Source organism: Callorhinus ursinus, unplaced genomic scaffold, assembly GCF_003265705.2.
Source record: "Callorhinus ursinus isolate GAN/ISIS: 27379988/994484 unplaced genomic scaffold, GSC_fseal_2.0 scaffold4, whole genome shotgun sequence".
In the NCBI taxonomy this organism is placed as follows: domain Eukaryota; kingdom Metazoa; phylum Chordata; class Mammalia; order Carnivora; family Otariidae; genus Callorhinus; species Callorhinus ursinus.
The window spans coordinates 94,752,338-94,772,086 of record NW_027397066.1 but is presented as its reverse complement, the minus strand read 5'-3'; the positions used below and the strand labels follow the sequence as shown (position 1 = coordinate 94,772,086).

At 35.2% G+C, this 19,749-nt stretch overlaps 1 protein-coding gene across 2 annotated transcripts in view; it reads left to right on the top strand.

The window, feature by feature from the left end:
- The window catches only part of LOC112826011 (bifunctional heparan sulfate N-deacetylase/N-sulfotransferase 4), a 403,078-nt gene that overhangs the window by 303,911 nt on the left and 79,418 nt on the right, over positions 1-19,749 (top strand). The window lies entirely within an intron of this gene.

Sequence of the window (19,749 nt, the reverse complement as noted above, 5' to 3'; positions counted from 1 at the left end):
TCCTTTCACAAGAATAGTTGGTAAATACTAGCCCTACTAGAAGGAAATTAGACTACATCTCCAAGTTATTCCAATTTGATTTTTAATTTTTATGGTCTTCAATCAAGAAAAACACAGATTTATCAAGAAGCATATGTTGAATTTAACAACTAAATGTAATATAACATCTCAGTGCTGACTTCTATTCTTGAATTGTAGTAAAGACGTAATATGCAGCTCTCTAGCCCAAAATTAAAACATTCACAATGTCATCAGTGAATGCATATTTTGTCCATAAGTTGAGTTTGCTTCTGGCTCAAGATCTCAGTAGGCACACAATTCAGTCTCTAAAAATAATCATAATGTAAAACACATTGAAAATATGTAACTAGGTATTATCTTTGTATACCAGGGCCTCTGAGGCCCATTGTAAAAATCTCCACTAATTTTATTTGGAATCAAAATGGAAAATTTGACCCTTTTTTCTTTAATTGTGTCCTTTTATCTTTCAAAGTTTTACAGTTTTATTTCCTTTTATGTGTGTAAAAGTATATCAAGGTAGGGATATGGTATAATTAGATAATGTTGAAATTATTTCAGCTTTCTGATTTTTCTCCCATAAATGTTCCATTTCTGAGGTCTTACAAAAGCATCTCCTCTTTTACATCTTAGTGTGCCTGAAAAATATGAAGTAGCGGGTCGTATGTTATGCCCACTTTGTTTAATGTAACAAATTTTCATACTCAGAGAAAAAGATTCAGGCACTAAACAAAATGACAGCTCAGTTGTCTGTGATGAAGGTGTGTTTAAAATGAATTATTTTGATAATTTTTCTATGGTATTTTAAATTCCTGAAGAAATCAAATAAAAACCTACATTGTGTAAAAAAAATGAAAACTTACAAATTGGATTAAAGGAGTAGGGGAGTGGGGGTTAAAATGCTTTAAGTATGAACAAATATGAATAATCAAAAAACCTTTCCCTCAAATGGCATAGTTATTGAAAACAAAACAAAATTTAAACAAGGTCTGTTGTGTTGGCATGGCACTATTCTAGCGAAGAGCTTGAACTCTCTATGATCTTTTACAAGAAACTATTTCTCAGAGCTTGCTTGCTCTTCTGTAAAACAAGCTAGTTGAGCTAAATAATCCTCAAAGTGCCTCAAAGGTATCCCTTATGGACATAAGTCTGAGATATTCCAATGTTTTGTGTATAATTCAAACTCATTGACACTTAGAAGATACCAGGATATCCTGTAAGTATTTTTTTGGAAATTGAGGTATGCATGTAAATGTTAATGAAAGCAAATGTGGAAAATCTTTCTGTTTACCCCTTTCCTCACTAGTTGAGGTTTTGATCTCCACAAAGGCAAGGGTCATTTTTTCATAACTTTTTCATTCCACGGCTACCCTCTTGACCCCAAATCTGCTCTACCATTTCCTAAGAGGAAGTGGATAAGCATCAGAACACTGATGATTGCCTCCCCTAAAACTCTTTCCCCCAGATCTGATTGCTATTGCTATAAATTATCTGAATACATGCCTACTTATCATTAAAGATATGGATTTAAAACTTTTTTTTTTAATTTTGAATTCAGTACCATACCCCTCATAAAGGGTCGTTCAGGGACTCATAGTTGGTTCTTTAAATGAAATCATCATATGATGACATTGGCATCTAGTATTTCTACCAAACTTGTGAACTCACAAAACAACACTAACTACTGTAAGCGTTGCTTAAAAACATTATCACTGTCACACAGATCGATTTTAATTACAGGAGGAATGGAACAGTGGAAGAGGGATGTTTCAGGAGGCTTCTTGTATCCATTCACAACTGTGCTTGCTTTATCATTGTGAATTGATGGTGAACTCAAAATATGATACATGAATAAAGAAGAGAGACCTGGATAGACACAGCAGAAAGAGCAATGCTAGAGATGGTTAATAGTGTGGATGCTATAGGATATCATGAAGTATGGTAATATGAAGCCTGTATCTGGCAAATAGTGGCCCACAAAGATGTAAAATTAAAGAACAATGTTGCTTAAAACATGGATAGTGTACACCCGTAAGCAATCTTAGGGAGATGCTACTCGTCAGCTCTCTAGGGAGACAAGCAGCATCTGGTGGTGGTATCCGTTAAAATGGGGATTAATTCCAGACCTGTGTAGGCAGAAGTACAAGATGTATTAGTCAGGGTTCTCCAGAGAAACAGAACCAGGAGGGTGAGGGATGGGAGGGAGATAGAGAGATTTATTATAAAGGATTTGCTCATGTGATTATGTAGGTTGACAGGTCTCAAGATCTGCAGTTGGCAAGCTGCAGACTCAGAAGAACCAATGGTCTAGTTCTAGTACAAGTCCTGAAGACTTACCTTAGGCCTGAGAATCAAGAGAGCTGATGGTGTAGTTCCAATCTAAAGGCTGCCAATATCAAGACCCAGGAAGAGCCAATGTTTCAATCCAAATCTGAGGGCAAGAAAACAAACAATCAATATTCTAGCTCAAAGACCATCAATCAGGAGTTCCCTGTTACCCAAGTATGGTGAGCCTTTTTGTTCTAGTCAGGCCTTCAACTGATTGGATGAGGTCCACCCACATTAGGGAGAGCAATCTGCTTTACTCAGTTGACCAATTCAATTGTTTATCATCCAAAACACCCTCATAGACACACCCAAAATAATATTTGAGCAAATATCTAGTCACTCTGGGGCCCAGTCAAGCTGACACATAAATTAGCTACCACACCAGATGAGAGACTTAATGTGAATGAAATGAAATGGGCCACACTGAAAGAGGGGAGGAAGTGATGAATGAAGAAGCTTGGAATGTAAGCTTAGAAGTTTTTTGTGCATTTGTCTTATTATGAATAGAGAGGCACCTTAGGTGGTGGGCTATGGTCAACACACTGATATGGAGAAAAGAAATAAGATGCTTAATTACAGTTTCAGGTTAGATGGTTCCAGCAAGTCTGGCTAGGAATGGGCTTATGGGAATGGAGTGAGGAAAGAAGAAAACAAAAAGAGAAAATTCATACTGACCCCCAGCCCTCCCCTTTGATCTATTCTTTTTCTCCAACTTTCACTTAATTCTTTGTCAGAGTAAAAAGTATCTCTTTTACTCTTTCACCAAAATCATGCTCAAGAAAACATCTGAAAGTTCATTGATGAGAAGGTATGCTATTGATATGAGTTAATTAATATGCTAATTCTAAGAATATTTGTATTCTAACAGAGCCAGTTCCTAAAGGAGAGGTCTATGATTGCATTATTTTAGATATCAAAGTCCCTTGTGAAAATAAGTATTTATTAGGAAACATTCAATATCCATGAAATCACCTGCAGATGACCACTTCCTCTACCTACTGTTCCAAACAACTTGCAATATGGAAAAGTGATTTTTGTGAGGACTTTTAAGTAGGATAAGTGATCCCTAGTGTTAGCATAAACTCTAAAGATTAAAGGCCAATCTAGCTTTAATTTGTTTTTCTTGATGAACTATATTTTCACATCACAGAAATACTATAGTAATCATAGATATGACATCTTTCTTGTATGGTCATTTTCTCTATGGATTTGTTAAATAGTGTATAGATTTCCGTTTGTAGCATTGGGTATTTTCTATGTTGATGAATGGATGAGTAAGGATATAGACAGCATGACACAAAGCTAGCCATGATAGTAAATACTCCAGAATAATATTAATATCCAGTTTTTCTTAGTACATTAGAATGATAGACAAAATCTAGCAAGATGAAAATTAATAGGAAATCATGCAAACCCCCAAAATTATTTTCAAAGAAAATAGTGGTATAATTTCAATATTATATAAGGATAAATATTGTATAAGGGTAGATTAAATCTGCCAGAAAGCTGTATGGGTTGCATCATGACATATTAAGTTCCTTGTCTTTGAAGTTCCCAAACAGAAATGTTATAAGAATATGGAATCTATGACTTTAACATCTCATTTGATGCTTACAAATCTATGATTCTATTCTTACTCAACTAGACATGGGGTATATCTCTTTCATTGTAAAACATTAAAACATATAAAGTAGGTTTAATGTTAAATATTACAAACCAGCATTATAAATTGGTTATAATCTGTGATTGTAAGGTCAGAGGAAAAGAAGAAAGAGTAACTTATCAACACATATACAAATACGAGAAGAGACAAAATGGAAAGTAATTCAGTGGTGGATGTATTAAGGGAAATGTATTGAGAAGAAAAAAAAATTTTACATCATCAATATACTGAAAGAAATATTACTGCTGGATTTTGCAGAACTATTTTGAATAGATTGGTACTGTCTGGATTCATTTGTATGTAAACATCCTATGAGGCTAATAAAAGCTGGAAAAAGTATATGAGGGAATGTCCTGGAATCTCCCTCTCTAGAGTACTTTAAAATAGAATCAACAACTATAAAGTTCTTTCTTATTGCCTTGGGAGTTCATCTGCCTAAACGAAGGGAACTGGATTAAATAACCTTGAAAAGTTCCACATATTTTTTTTCCTGGTTTATAACTTCCACAACTCTGCTCTGAAGCCAAAAAGGCGCAAACCTTTCTGTACAAAAGGACCCATAAATACACAGAACAAACTGGTGTTGCCAGTGGGTAGGAAGGGTGGGGATGGACAAAATGGATGAAGAGAATGAGAGGCACAGGCTTCCAGTTACAGAATTACTTAGTCATGGGGATGAAAGGCACCGGATAGGAAATAGAGTCAGTAGTGTTATAATAGCACTGTAGAGTGACAATGGTAGCTATACTTGGTGAGCTTAGCATGACATAGAGACTTGTCTAATCACTACGGGTACACCTGAAACTAATGTAACATTGTGTGTTAACTATACTTCACTTTAAAAAAAAAAATGATATCATAACACAAAAGGGGTTGGGGGGAGCATGAACCACACCAAGACCAGGGCAGTTTCATCGTCTAGTTTCCGACTTAGGGATTCACATTATTTTGTATTGTCCCCTCTAGAATAAACCTGTATCATTTCTGTACTCAAAAGTCTCTAATATTTTTTTCTTTATGTATTTTCAAGGTTTTGGGTGGTTTTATTGTTTTTTTTGGGGGGGTTTGATAACTCTAGCTGGCATCCTGCTTCTTTGCATATTTTATAAAATATGTCATTATTTTCTGGGATGCCTGGCTGACTCAGTTGGAAGAAGCGTGGAACTCTTGGCCTTGGGGTAATGAGTTTGAGCCCCATGTTGTGTGTAGAGATTACTAAAATAAACAAACTTTAAAAAAAGTAAATTAAATTAAATATGTCACTACTTCCTAATCTACCAAAGACAGAAAATACAAATCGGAATATATTTTACATCTTGACTCACATATGAACTCCTGTTACTCTTGTGTGTTAGATCTTTTGATTCAGCAAACTGCAAGGAATAGGATTTTTTGATTTCCTTCAATACCAACTTGTTTTGCCCAAATGAATCTAACAACTGGAAATTAAATGCTATGAGGGCCATTTGAATGGCATTTCAAAAGAATAGCTAGGCATCTGTCCACTTAACATTCAGATAACTTCCTCCTATTTTTCTTAGATTCTATCATGACCTCATCACATATTGATATTTTCCTGCACTGCTCCACACTTGTCAAATAGTAACGTATTTCCCTGGTGCTGAATCCTTCCTGTATTTTCAATATAATCTTTGTTCAGACAGGAAGAAATATAATTTAATCATGTATGAGGTGAGACAGCTTATACCAGGTAACCCACCATCATTCAAGTCGACACACTACCCTATAAAATATGCAGCAACTGACAATAATAAAGGAAGTCTGGAGTCTTATCAGATGGTGTCACCAGTAACTATAAAAGCTTGAAATGAGTATGTTCTACCGGACTGAATTTTTTTAACTCCTTTTAATTTTGTGCTACACAAAGAACAATATGAACATAGAATTTTCTAAGTTTCTTAGCAGATAAACTTTAAAATGTTCAGATTCTAGAATGTTTTAAAATGGGAGTACTGGGGTCAGGAAATCTATGTTTTCCGAAGTTCAAAGCAGTGTCTAGACTCACTAACCCTTGCCTGTATTTTGGCCAATTGCAAATCCAGGTGAAGAAAAAAATATGTGCCCGAAAGAGCGGTGTACTTGAAATTGACGGTAGAGTATAATGGAACTGCAGTGATATACTTCTCCATGTGCTGTCTGCTGAACTTTCATACTCCGAGGCTGCTTAATGAGCTTTCCTTCTTTGTGTATATCAATCTCCAAGTTTGTGGAATCTAATAGCAGGTGCAGTACATTTTTGGATTACTGCTGGCTCTTAAGACAAAGTAGGTAAGGCATAAGAAAACATCAGCGTGAATAGCCTGAACCAAACTTTAAGTTCTTTTAGTGCTGAACTAATACAGAATCAGATATGTAAGATAATTCCCAGAAACATATTTTATGTGAAGCACAATAGAAAATGCAAGAGACATCCCAAGGCTATTTTAGAGCAGATTATAAAGAATTACTGATTACTGATATCAAGACATCCAAGTATTCTTTGATGATCTTGATTTTGATTTCTTATAAATGCCGTGCTTTATAGAAAATTGTAACAATCAAATAATATTTCATGTAGAACAAACAATTACATATTCTGTCAAAATATACTTCTCTACAAAATAATATATTAATAATTCTAACTCGGGGTCACAGGAGATTTTTACATGTGTTCCGCACTGTTTATTTAAAATAAATAAACAAATAAATTGACTTCTAACTGCTCTACTATTGTGAAATCTGCTTCTTATCTGGGCAGGGATTTTGAAGCAATTAGTGTTACCGGGAGCTGTGGGGCATAGAGCCTGGAAGAACAGCCACCAACTGTGAAAAGAATGGACCCCTGTGGAGTATATAGATTGTGGAAAATTCTATTTCCACTCACTGAAAGATCTACAGTCACCTCTTTTTTTCCTTTATCTGTTTTTTTTTTTTTCCTTAAAGATTTGCAGGACTAACCTTTACAAAAGGACATAAATCACCACTTCTGAAGTGATTCACACTCACAGCAGGGACTTTGTAAAATCTGGAGTCACCTAAGATCTGTGGCCTCACTATGTATGATAGTATTCTTTCTATTCACACCGAAAATCAGGATCAGAGTTAATACAAGGATCTAGAGATTGTGAAGAAATTTTGCTCTTTTCTAATTTGGCGGGTAGTGCAGTTTTTGTTTAATTTGCCATAGTAGGATTTACACAGAAATTAGAACAGAACATTTTTGTCTTCTAAACCTGAACTCTCTCTTCATCAAATAAGAGGAAGATTGCTATTATTGTGTAGACATGCTTCTTTCTAATGCAATGGTTGCTACAGATCTTGATGGAATATAATTTACATTCATATATATATTTCTGGACCATGAACAAATACATAAAATTGCTTTGGTTTTTTCAATTTTGTTTCCCTATAAAAATAAATGAAAACGGCAATATTTTATTGGGAAAGTCTATTTTATCTAGCGTAACTGGATAATTTAGTTTTCCCAATGCATGTTATGAAAGGTGGTGGAATAGCTCCTTAGCATAAATAAATTTTCAACAGCAAAAAATACAACCTCCTATTTATGTGGATGTTAGTCAATAGATAAACCTTTTTTCCCTTTTCTTTATTTTGAAGCTTGTATTATGGAAGTATTAGGTGCATAATGTTCTTGACATTCAGGGATAGTTTGGAGGCAAAATCAGTCAATTCGTGGTAATAAGAAAAAAAAATAAAACCTCTCTGCATCCCTGTTTATATGGCTTAGTGGGTTGGTGGGATAGTAGGAAGGTAAGTGGGTTTTGTAGGACTTCACAATGTGTGCTTTTTTCGGTTTGTGAGTTTTCACCTCATTCTTGATTTTATCATCTCTTTCACAAATTATGTAACACCTATTTCAATACACCTTGTTTCTTTTTCTTCATATTTTTTCCTAATTTTGAAGTACAGTGAAGTAGAAGGACCATTTGTATCACTTTATTTCACTTTGTTTATTCCTACTTCATTTTCCCCTGGCGATTCTGAAGAGTCAGACTAATGGGAAGATAAAAATATGAGCTCTTTCCTAAAACATGTTGGTATTTTCATATTTTTTTTAATTAACTGGAGACCAAATTATTTAGTCTCAATTTTCCATTAGTGGTTGCATGCTGATATAATGAGTATTTATGTAAATACTTAATTAACTGGTATCCATTGCGGAACTGAAAAGAAAAAGTCTTACAATTTCTATCCTTAGTCTAAAGGATAGACAGAAGGCCAAAAAGATTCTATTACTAAAGTTAGCTTGAGTTGACATTTATTTGTTAAATTTTTATTTGAGATTGACCTAGTCTTAAATGTAAGAATTATTGATAAATATAATTGGAAATCTGGTGCTTAATTTATAATGAATTGTTACAGTTGCTTAGAGGGCAAACCCCCACTGCTATTTTTATCTCAATCATTTCATTTCTTTTTTTATTCGATTTTTTAAGGAGATCATCCTGATGACACTATCAGTTAGTTCTAATGTGTGGATATTCATACATGTGCATGACTCAGTCAAGGAATGCACGGGAATGCTGTCCAGAGGAATTGATATTTAGTAGAGATTCATCAGACAAATGAGGTGGCATGGTGGGACTGTGGAGTGGGAGTATGCAGTAGGAGGTTTTCCAGTCAGAGAGAAGAGATATAGAAAGTTAGAGAGGGTAAAATAGCCATCACAAGTTTGGGAACTGTACATATTTGGGTTTTGCAGGAGTACGAGATGAAGATAAAGTTCTAAGAGTAGGTAAGAGTAAGATCATAAAGTTTTGCATGACATGTTAACAGTTTGAATATTATTATTCTGTTGTAGGAAGGGAAGGAATTTGAGCAAGGGAGTGACAGAATCAAATATTAACCGTTATTTGTAATTTTAGCCGACATTTCAGGGTCTGTCCTATATAGAGGATATTAGTATACACTCCGCCTTATGCTGACAGTACTTTGTGCCTCCACCTCACTCTTTCTTCCTCAGATTTCATCTCTACTGTCTCTTCCTCACCTGGGCTCTCACAGGTTTAGGACATGACTCAGCTGTTACATATACACATGGAGCCACATACGCAACACGGCTTGCAGTGTTATCTTTATGTTTCGTGAGTATTCTCTTTCTCACCTGTGCCATATGCACCCCCAGGCGTGAAGTGTTGGCTTCATAAGTATTTGTTGAATAAACCCATAAATGGGTTATAGCATCACAGCTGCATCTGTCTACCATGTGCTGTTTCATACAAGTTGTTAGAGCAGTGTCAGAAGCAAAGGGAAAGGAAGGGAGAATGAGCGAGTAGAAAGGAAAGTAGAGGGAGGGGAGAGGTGACAAAGAAAGGAGAGGGGGAATATGGAAAGGAAGGGAAGAAAGGGAAGGGGAGGGAAAGTAAGGGAAAGAATCAAGGATGGAAAGAAGAAAAAAATGGAAAACCATTCCTTTCTCTTTCATCAAATCAGATGGGCTGCAGGAATGTAACTTATCTAGTAACCGAAATTCAGAAGATCTTATTTTATTTTATTACTTTTATTAATTATAAGGAAAAGTCATATAATATTCCTAAGGCTTCCGAATTTCTCTGTGAAATGGGGAAAATAATGTTCGTCCCTTTGATGTTTTACACAGATAGTATGAAATGTGATTTTAAAAAGTAAGTGCTTTGATTTTTCAGAGAAAACATAAATAATTTGGATAGAATTCTTGTTTGAAAAAGTATGAGTATATATCATTTTTATTATCAAATGATATTTGAGGTGTGTTAGCAGCCCATAAACTCTGGGTTTATTTACAGTTTGAATTTTGCTTGATTGTTTCTCCCTGCTGGAACACATAAATCAGGGGATAAAGACATTCTCTTTTTACCAAGGCTTTTAGTTCATTATGTTTTGCTTCTGAAAACATTCTTGGTTGTGTTACTTTATTGGGCTTTCTGAACTATTTTTAAATGATAACATTTCTATCATGATTCTTTATTCCAGTGAAACAAGTTGAGTCATCAAATGCAGTGCTTTCTTGGCCAGTCAAGACTGCTTTTATAATTTGGTTTTGGTGTCTACCAAAGTACCTCAGATGTTTTTGTCAAAGGTTTTTGGTTTTGTGGTTAGTGTTGCTGGTTATATTATTATTATTAACAATAGAGAGGTTTTCTGGAAACACTAGGTCCATACTTTTTTAATACTTTATAGTGAACATTGCCTGTTGTGGAAATTTTGCTCAAGTGAGGAATACATAGAATTATAGCAATCTCTGTGTTTAGTACATAAAAATTAATTATATGAAAAATGGAAGACTTCCCAATTGTTACATAATTATAGATAATTTAGATGAATGAGTTGAACTCAATAGAAAGAAGAAAACCCAATCCCACAGACTAAATAGAAAACTCTAGACTGGATTTCATTACTTATCACAAAGGGAAAGGATACTCTTCATGTCTACAATCATTGATCCTATAGATCTGTCTCCATTGAACTTCACACCTAACAGAACAGTCAGCGTTCAATTACCTCTGTGAAAATATTAACTAAAACTAGAGAAGGAGCCAAGAGATTTAGAAGTAAAGAAAAGGTCGTGTTCTTGTAAACGGCAAGTTCACAACTGCCAACATCCTTTAGAACTATGTGAAAATTACTACCTTAAACAATGTAAAATATTCCAAGCATGAAGTGTTTCCCTGATTTATAATTGTCACTTTTAACACAATTTAAGGTATCCAATAATGGCATTCAAAGTATAAAGTGTAAGTAGCGGAATTTTGCTCCTTCTTGAAGCTGTTATTATATCCACTTAAATTCTTTTTCACACACAGATACACATTCAAACCAAATGTGAATAAAAGATGTGACTTGAAAATTGCCATCCGCCTGAAATTTCTTTTCAGAAGTCCATTCTGTGGTTCACTTAAACAACTTGCTCAAGCAATCAAATCTATATAGGCAGAGCTTTCTACATGGGCTGATATGTTACGCTCATAAACAGAGAGTTTAAGAATTATGAGCTATTTAGAGAAATAAAAAAGAAACTTAAACACATCACATTGCTCCGAATTGGAAGTAGCTTTTATCCTATCCTTTGCTAAATGCTTCTTTAAAAAGTATATGCTGTAGCATATAATGACTCTTGAACCTTTAGTAATTTAGATTTTGAAAGAGAAACTCATCTATAAGCAAGCACAGCCATAGTGACTCACAGTGCAAGGAACCATTGGCTGAATTATTATGGTTTTGGTAATGACTTTCTAGTGAGCAAACTCCCAGTAACATCGGGATACATTACTTTTACAAGATGTGCCCGTAGTAGGTCCTATTACACATCTGTTGAATAAATAAGTCCATCAGTAAGTACTGCCAACCCTACTTCCAAAATATATCCCAATTAGTGCTTTTTTCTTTCCATCTCCGCAGTGAGCCTACAAGACAGTGGCTCCATTATCTCTTTCCCAGACAACTGCCACCATTCTGACCACACAGAATCCATTATTCCAAGAGCAGTCAGGGTGATGTTGTTAAATGCACAATAAAGCATGTCACAGCCATTCTTAAAGCCCTCCAGTGGCATCTCATTTAATCTTAGAGTAAAATTCAAGTTCTGGCCATCTTCTCTGCCCTTAGCAAGTTCCATTCTGTCCTTTACTTACTACACTCCAACCACACTATCCCTATTTCTGTACAGTTTAAATATGCCAAGATTGTTTGCCCATCAGGGCTTTTGTGCTTCTGGCACCTTGCTTGGAACAAGCGGCTTCCAGAAATCTGTACGTCTGCTTTCTTTTGCCTTCCATGTCTCAGGTCAAACATCACTTCCTCGGAGAGTGGTTGCCTGACCTTTACCCAGTAACCATCTATCACTTAAATGTCTTATTTTTTCGTGGCAGCTATTACTCTCTGAAGCTATCCTGTTGACTTATGTGTTCACCATCTGTCTCTTTCCCCCAATTCCATTTCCCGTCCTTCTGCAACCAAGGACCTACTCCACATTAGCTCCACGAGTCCAGCAACATTTATTTTGGGGTGGAGGGTGCAGGGAGGATATGAGTGGCATAGATATGGCTAAACCACTTGATTGTTAACCACTGTATATTCCTGGATAGATGTCTTTGTGAGCTTTAGCAGTGATCTTTAGCCAAAGATTTGAAATGTTAATGTGCAATTGAAAACAATTCTATATTTTGATCACTGTCTGCTTGTTTGTTTTGGCACACACATGTAACTGTGATTTTTATGGGAAACAACATATACTTGAAGTGCTTTATAATGTTTATGCAAATATGATTTAAAGTAATATTTGATTTTATCTTACCAAACTGGTTACATTAATGTCTGCCTAAAGTTAGAAAAACATAGCTAGTAATAATTTCCTAAGAAACACAAATCTGGGGGTGCCTGGATTGCTCAGTCAGTTAAGCTCTGCTTTCAGCTCATCATGATCCCGGGGTCCCGGGATGAGTCCCGCATCTGGCTCCCTGCTTGGCGGGGAGCCTGCTTCTACCTCTCTCTCTGCCTGCTGCTCCCCCTTCTTGTGCCCTCTTGCTCTCACTCTGTCAAATAAATAAATAAAATCTAAAAAATAAAATAAAATAAAAGAAAAGAAATACAAATCTAAATCTGAGATATGAGGGTAAATCTGTAAAAATTCCTGTGATATCCAAGCCATTTTCAACACCCACTCAAATATTATTATTTTATTATATTATTTTTAATATGATGAAGTGCTCTTTGTTCTATTTATAGTAAATAGCTAGCTAGTACTTATTCAATGTTTACTCTACTTAATATTCTAAATGATTTACATGTATTAACTCATGTAATCCTTCCAACTACCATATGAAGTGGATGCTATTATTATCTCCATTTTCTAAATGAGGAAACGATCCAGAAGAAGTTAACTAATCTAGTATCATGCAGCTAGGAGATGGGAGAACTGCAAGTTTCACTTAGGAAGTCGTCGCTCTTTTCGCAGTACATTTTGCTGTCTTTCCTAGTCAGACAACTGTCAAAAGAATAATATAACTTGGGAAAAATCTGTCTCTTTGAGGGAAAGTGATCTTAGCAGCAATAACCGTAGTCCATCAACTTCCAGGGTTGGATACGTTTGCATCACTGCAGAACTATATAAATGTTTCAGAGTTCCGTGCTCCATGAAAGCTGTAGGCGCCTCGATTCATTTAATAAGCACCTATTAAATACTGTTAGCGTTATCAGACAAATAAGAAAACAAGGGTACAGTCCTCATAGACTGGTGGAAGAAATAAACATAAAACAAAAAATTTGGACAAAGTTTGATGAACGCTATTTTAAAAAGGAATAAAGGGGCGCCTGGGTGGCTGTCAGTTAAGCGTCCAACTCTTGATCCTAGCTCAGGTCTCAATCTCAGGGTGGTGAGTTCAAGTCCCAAGTTGGGCTCCACATTTAGCATGGAATAGCGAGTGACTTTTGACAATGTGACTTTTGAGCTAGACAGAGTATATAGAATTTTGACTGTCATTGAAGGAAAGGGTGTTTCATGCTAACAGGAAGCTAACGAGCTAATGAGTTGAAGGCATATAGGGAAAGAACAATAGAAAGAAGAATAAGAGTGAAAGGAGGGGAAGGAGGCGGGAAGAGTCCTTGGGGTTACACTGCACAGGTGTTTATACATCACGCATAAGGGCACTCGAGTGGATGAGTGACATGATACTCAGGTTTAGAAATAAAGTGAATATCCTTATTTCTTAATATTCAAGCTATTCCATCAAAATGGTGATCTTCTTGAGAAAGGATATTTTTTTCTTTTGTGAGAATAGGAGTAGTTTGGTCCCTTGTTAGAACCTTCAAAAAACTGTCCTCACCTCAATAATAAACAAAACTTGTTAGTCCTTCGCTCACAAAAAAAGAGGCCATAGTTTGAATGTGTTATCCTTTCTTACAGGCTGTCTTTGCAAAATGAACAATCTCAGGACTTCAAATTAACCTTTTTATTTTTTTTAATATTTTATTTATTTATTTGACAGAGAGAGAGCACCAGGGGGAGAGGCAGGCAGAGGGAGAAGGAAGGGCAGGCTCCCCACGGAGCAGGGAACCCAACGCCGGGCTTGATCCCAGGACCCGGGATCATGACCTCAGCCTAAGACAGATGCTTAACTGACTGAGCCACCCAGGCGCCCCCCCCACACTTTTTTTTAAGGCTTCCCTTTAAATATCACTTCCTCAGAGAGGCCTGCTTTTATTTTTTATTTTTATTTTTTTAAAGATTTTATTTATTTATTTGACAGAGAGAGACACAGTGAGAGAGGGAACACAAGCAGGGGGAGTGGGAGAGGGAGAAGCAGGCTTCCCGCGGAGCAGAGAGCCCAATGGATCCCAGGACTCTGGGATCATGACATGAGCCAAAGGCAGACGCTTAACCAACTGAGCCACCCAGGCACCCCAGATTAGCCTCTTTAAATTAATTAATTTAAATTAATACTGTATAACAATGGAAACACTGCAGTTTTGAACCCACAGTCTTTGTGGGGATTTTCCCTATGTTTTTCCTTTTCTATTTTCCCTTTCCTTTTTTCTTTCTTTACTTCCCTCTTTCTCTTTCTTTCCTTCCTTCCTCCCCACCTCCTCCCACTTCCCCCATTTTCCTCCTCCTTCCCCTCTCCTCCCCCTCTGCCCCACTTCTCTTTCTCTCGTTCTCTTTAATGAGCAACTTCAGCTCATTATTTCTAGAATCATTATATTACTAGACAACAAAAAAATGTAATAATGTTATGTTACTGTCCACTGACTTTTAATGCCATCATAATGATAAAAATAATGACTTCAGTTAACAACCAGTGAAGTAGATTTTAAAACAAACTTACATTTAGGAAAACACACAGGCTTTATACTACTCCATTTAGTGTCTTTAGTGAAATGTTTTCTGTATTTAAAAAAAAAAAGTCAGTTTTTGAGACTTCATCCCTAAGAAAAATGACTTTTTATCTCATAATTCAATCATGAAAAGAAGGGTTGTAATTTTTTTGCATATTTTGACTGTTAATAAGTAGATGATTATAAAAGAAGAATGATTTTAATATCTAGTATATTTATCTTAACTTCTAATTTGACTTATTAACCTCATTGCATACTACCTGGGGTGAGTGGGAAGAAAATAGCGAGCCAGGAAGAAATAAAACCAAATTCACGTACAGTTGGTTCACTGACCCCATTATGGCATTGGCCAGTCTTTTGAGGTTCCCTCTTAGAGATGTGACAGCTTTGTGATTTTTTTAGCGGACTGAGCAGAGAGGCCACAGAGGAAAGCCCTGTTTGTGATTGCTCAAGAACCCCTGAGAAGGGGGTGAGATTAGTGAGAACATTTGCCTTTAGGGATCTTCTTACCAATTCTCTGGAGGACCTTGCTTTCGGTATTTATATCTAACACCTTTGCTAAGCAGTATGTTATTCAAATTTTCTTCATTTTAAAAAATTATTTAAGATAGTGCCAGTTTAATATTTTAAGTGAAAATAAAAATCAGATCGTCTGCAGCAAAAGAGGAATTACAGAAGCGGACATAAATAATGTCCCTATTTTCACATGCCACTGTCTTGTGTCCAAGTAACCTATTCTCTGTTCTCTGTCCAGCAATGCCAGGAGTGAAAAAGAAGTTAATGAAACATTAAAGGGAAACAAGCAGTTGCTCTTGTTTTTCAAAAGATAGTGATTAAAAGCATGGACTGGAAAAGTCAAGTACTCTCCACCTCAATTTCCTGCCGCCTCAGCTTTAACATAAGCAAATTGCAAAACGGGAATTTAGTTAGTGCCAGGACTGTTGAAGTTTCAAGGAAATACAGAAAAAAGGGGTACTAATTCTGAAAGGGTGATTGTTACCTTATTAAAAAGTAAAATGTTCCCTGTAGTTTATACACAGTCACCAACTTGTATTTAAAGTATTTCAAGGCTATTAAAATATGTTTATTATTTCTCTCCTAAGGGTGGGGAAAAGGAATTCCCTCTAAGGCAGTGGTATCTAACATTTTTAGATGTATACCATATCAATAAAAATGATTTTGAACAGGTATCCACAAAATATTCATAAATATTTATTTATGTATAAGTTCATTCCCACTATGCCAACGCATTACTATACCGCACACATTACATTGAGATGCAAAATAAATACAAATAAAATTGCAATGTTTTCTTGTGGAGATGAGTTTATTAACCCTGCTGGCATTCTTGCATTCTGGGGACCACTGCAGTAGTAGATTGAGAAGCTAATTAAGAGGCAGAAAAGTATTATAAATATGCAAAAGAATTTTTACTTGTTATTTCGTATATTTTGTGTACTCTTCTAACCTCTCTTTAGTATCAGGACCAAATCAGGCAATGCCGTATAGGCCATGGAAAGACATTTTACTCTTTATATTATTATAAGAGTGTTTTTATATTTTTACAAGGATTTTATTTATATAGGTGTGATGTGAGCCATCGGAAGGTTTTGAATAGGGATCTGATACAATTAGATTATGTTTTGAAAGAAATAATCTGGCTGCCGAATGAAGAAGAGTCTGAAGTCAGCCAGTGTGGAGCAAAGATACCAATTAGAGGATATTTTAAGGTAGAAATTAATGCTCGGACTAGGCAGTATTAGTGGAGGTAGTGAGACATGAGTTGATGATAGAATACATTTTTAACTGGTGATGGATTCTATGTGGTGTGAAAGAAAGAAGAGTCAATGATGACCCAAATGGTTTAGCTTGAAGAAGCAGATGGATGAAAGCACAGTCTCTAAGATGCGGAATATTGGGAGAGGAGCCAGTTAGAGGAAGGGGCTATCAAGAGTACATTTACTGATAAGCTGAGTTTGAGATATACTTTAGGCATCCAAAATATTAGTCATTTGGCTACATGAGTCTGCAGTTCAGGAGATTATAATGGTGAGATATATTGGCATCAAGATGTCATATAAAGTTATGGGACCAAATGAGCAAAATTATAGATTCAATAACATGCAAAATTTCTTTCTCATATTCAGGAATATTATCCTAGACACTGCTATTTCTTATTCGTAATTGCAAGGAAAACCATCTCATTTTCTCTAGGACAAAGAGCAAGCCACTATACACACACACACAAGCCCCTTCCTTTGAGTGACTGTCATAACATTGAAATATGATAATGTTTTAGGGCCTCTTTTTTCTCTAATAGAAATGTTCATTTCCTGAAATGGCAATTCGGAGAAATTAAGGACATGGATGATTAAGACGAGCTTTCCGTTTTTGCTCACATACTACAGTTTATGCCTCATCGGATACCTTTAATTTTCCCCCTATTTCCTTACCAAGCTTTTGAGTGGGTCTGAAAAGAACGTGCTTTGACATATTTAAGGCATCCTGAGACAGAATCTGTACCCATGATCATATCTCTTCAGTGTCCAGAAGGTCTCATAGTATCTTTTTCCAGCTCATCTTTCTTGCTCCCTTGCCATTTTGGACGATAAAGAACCAGCTCATAAATGTTTAACAGACAAGATAAGCTAATAAATACTTCTCGAAATATCATCCTCTTACAATAGTCGAAGAATTATATGTCTTAGAATAATTCCTTATGCCAACCAAAAAGAGCTCTCTATAAAGCCAAACTGTTTAAGTCAAAATTAAAAATAAAATCTACATTTCAAATGAGATATTAGCAACTCTTCTGGCATTTTAATGTTACATCTTGCTACTCATCTCAATAACCTTTTAATTTCATACTAATGCATAAAATTGTCTTTACTAACGAGTAAGGATTTACTCAAGGAAATTGGGGATATCTTAAATGATAAATTCTTGAATGGCCTTTGAATTAATCTAAATTAGAAATTTAGATTTCTAATAGGTCTCAGTGGCTGAGAATTTTTAAGCCTCTAACCCTGAGCCATGTTAGCCTAGATGTAATGATTTATCACAATTTCTCCTTCCTCGATATGCTTTATTCATAATTGTCATAATGATTAGAGGTAAACATTATTTTTTTTATAATGACTGTTGTTTCCTTTTCATTGAAGGATATCACTAATTAGGAGGGGGCAATTTTTTGATTAAGTGCATTTTAAAAATAATAAATATATAAATATTCTTTAGTTATAGGGTTTGGATCAAATTGACATTTTATTTTGATTAAGATATTGGTGGATGGCATGATACTGAGGTAAGAGAAAAAGAATCGGTCCATTCCAAGCCTTATATTTTGTAACATATGCTTCATAAAAATTTCCCTTATATATATTTAAACCTAATAAAATCAGAACACTTTTCATGTTGGTTAATTAAATAATTTTAAAATATATTATTTAAGCCTATGGTTTACTTTCTTCGCTATAATTATGAAAGTAGAAAATAATGTTAAATTAAAATTGCTTCCAAATAGTAAAATTACAGACTTATAAGCATTAGTTTGTTGTTCTAAGAAAAAAGGTTAAAAAGTTACTGTTCGCGTGTGTGTATATGTGTATGTATTAACGTATTTCTGGATTTTGCTTTATTTTTCTGAGTCCAGTTATAGTAAGGAGAAAACTTTAACCTTGGATAATAAAAAATTATTGTCTAAATCCAAACATAATTCATAATTGAAACTGTACCAGTCTCCTGCAGCAGTTATCCAATAAAATGACTTTGTATATCATATCAAGTAAAATGTAAGGGTAGAACATTTTATATTTAACAAACTCTATGTAATTGAAAAGTAAGTTTACGTAGCTTTTTTTACTACCCCAGAAAAGGAGAAAAACTCGCAAGAATTTAATTCAACTGAGTTGATTTAAAATGTTTAGAAATATGTGGATTTTTTCCCTAATAATAGAGGTAATAAATGCATGCTTACTTAGGACAATATGAAAAGTAAAGGAAAGTAAAACAAGACAAAATCCACCTACCTCCTGCCACATTTTACAGTACTGGAAAGTGCTTTTTCAATATGTATAACCATAGATTATATAGTTTATATCTTGTCCTTTTAATTTAGCATTATAGCATGAGGATTTTCCCCTGACATTAGAATTATTTAAAGTTATGCTATGAATGTTATACTATACACAAAAATATGACTTTGACATTATTCACTTGATCATTCTCCTGTTGCTGTATATTTCTTGCCGGTATTTCTCCTTTAATTCGTCTTCTATACATCTGCCAGAGATATATGTTATGTTAAATAAAAATCTTTTCATACTACTCCTCTCAAAATTATTTAATGATTCTCCTTCAAGTCCAAACCTCTATCATAGATGCACATCTCTTCTCAGTGTGAATCTAGTCAGCACTGGTCTCACACCATCCTAAGGACTGCAACATCCAGCCATGTGGGTGTTGGCTGCTTCCCAAGAGCCCTTTTTACTCATGCCTGTAAGATAGGGCCTATGCTCTCCCCATTCTCTTGTTCACTTTCTTTACTTAACTTTTTGCTCTCTCCACTCAGTTTAGGTACAATATCCTCGTTGAAGACTTCCTGACTACCCCCCACACAAGGTCAAGTTAGGTGCTTCTCTTCTAAGTTCCCATACTAGCTTGTATACACTTCTAACTTAGCACCTATCATCACCCCCTTTTAACTTGTGTGTTTAGATGGTGAGCAGCTTCTGGGCTGTTTGCACATGAAATTATTTTTTGCTTTACCAATAATGCAACTTAATGTTTATAAGTGAATATGTTAATTAAAATAAATTAAAACTTTTTTTTTTTTTAATTTTCCTATGTACTAGGTAGGCATTGGTACTCCTGGTCCTTTGTGTATATTAACTTAATTTCATCTTCAAAAT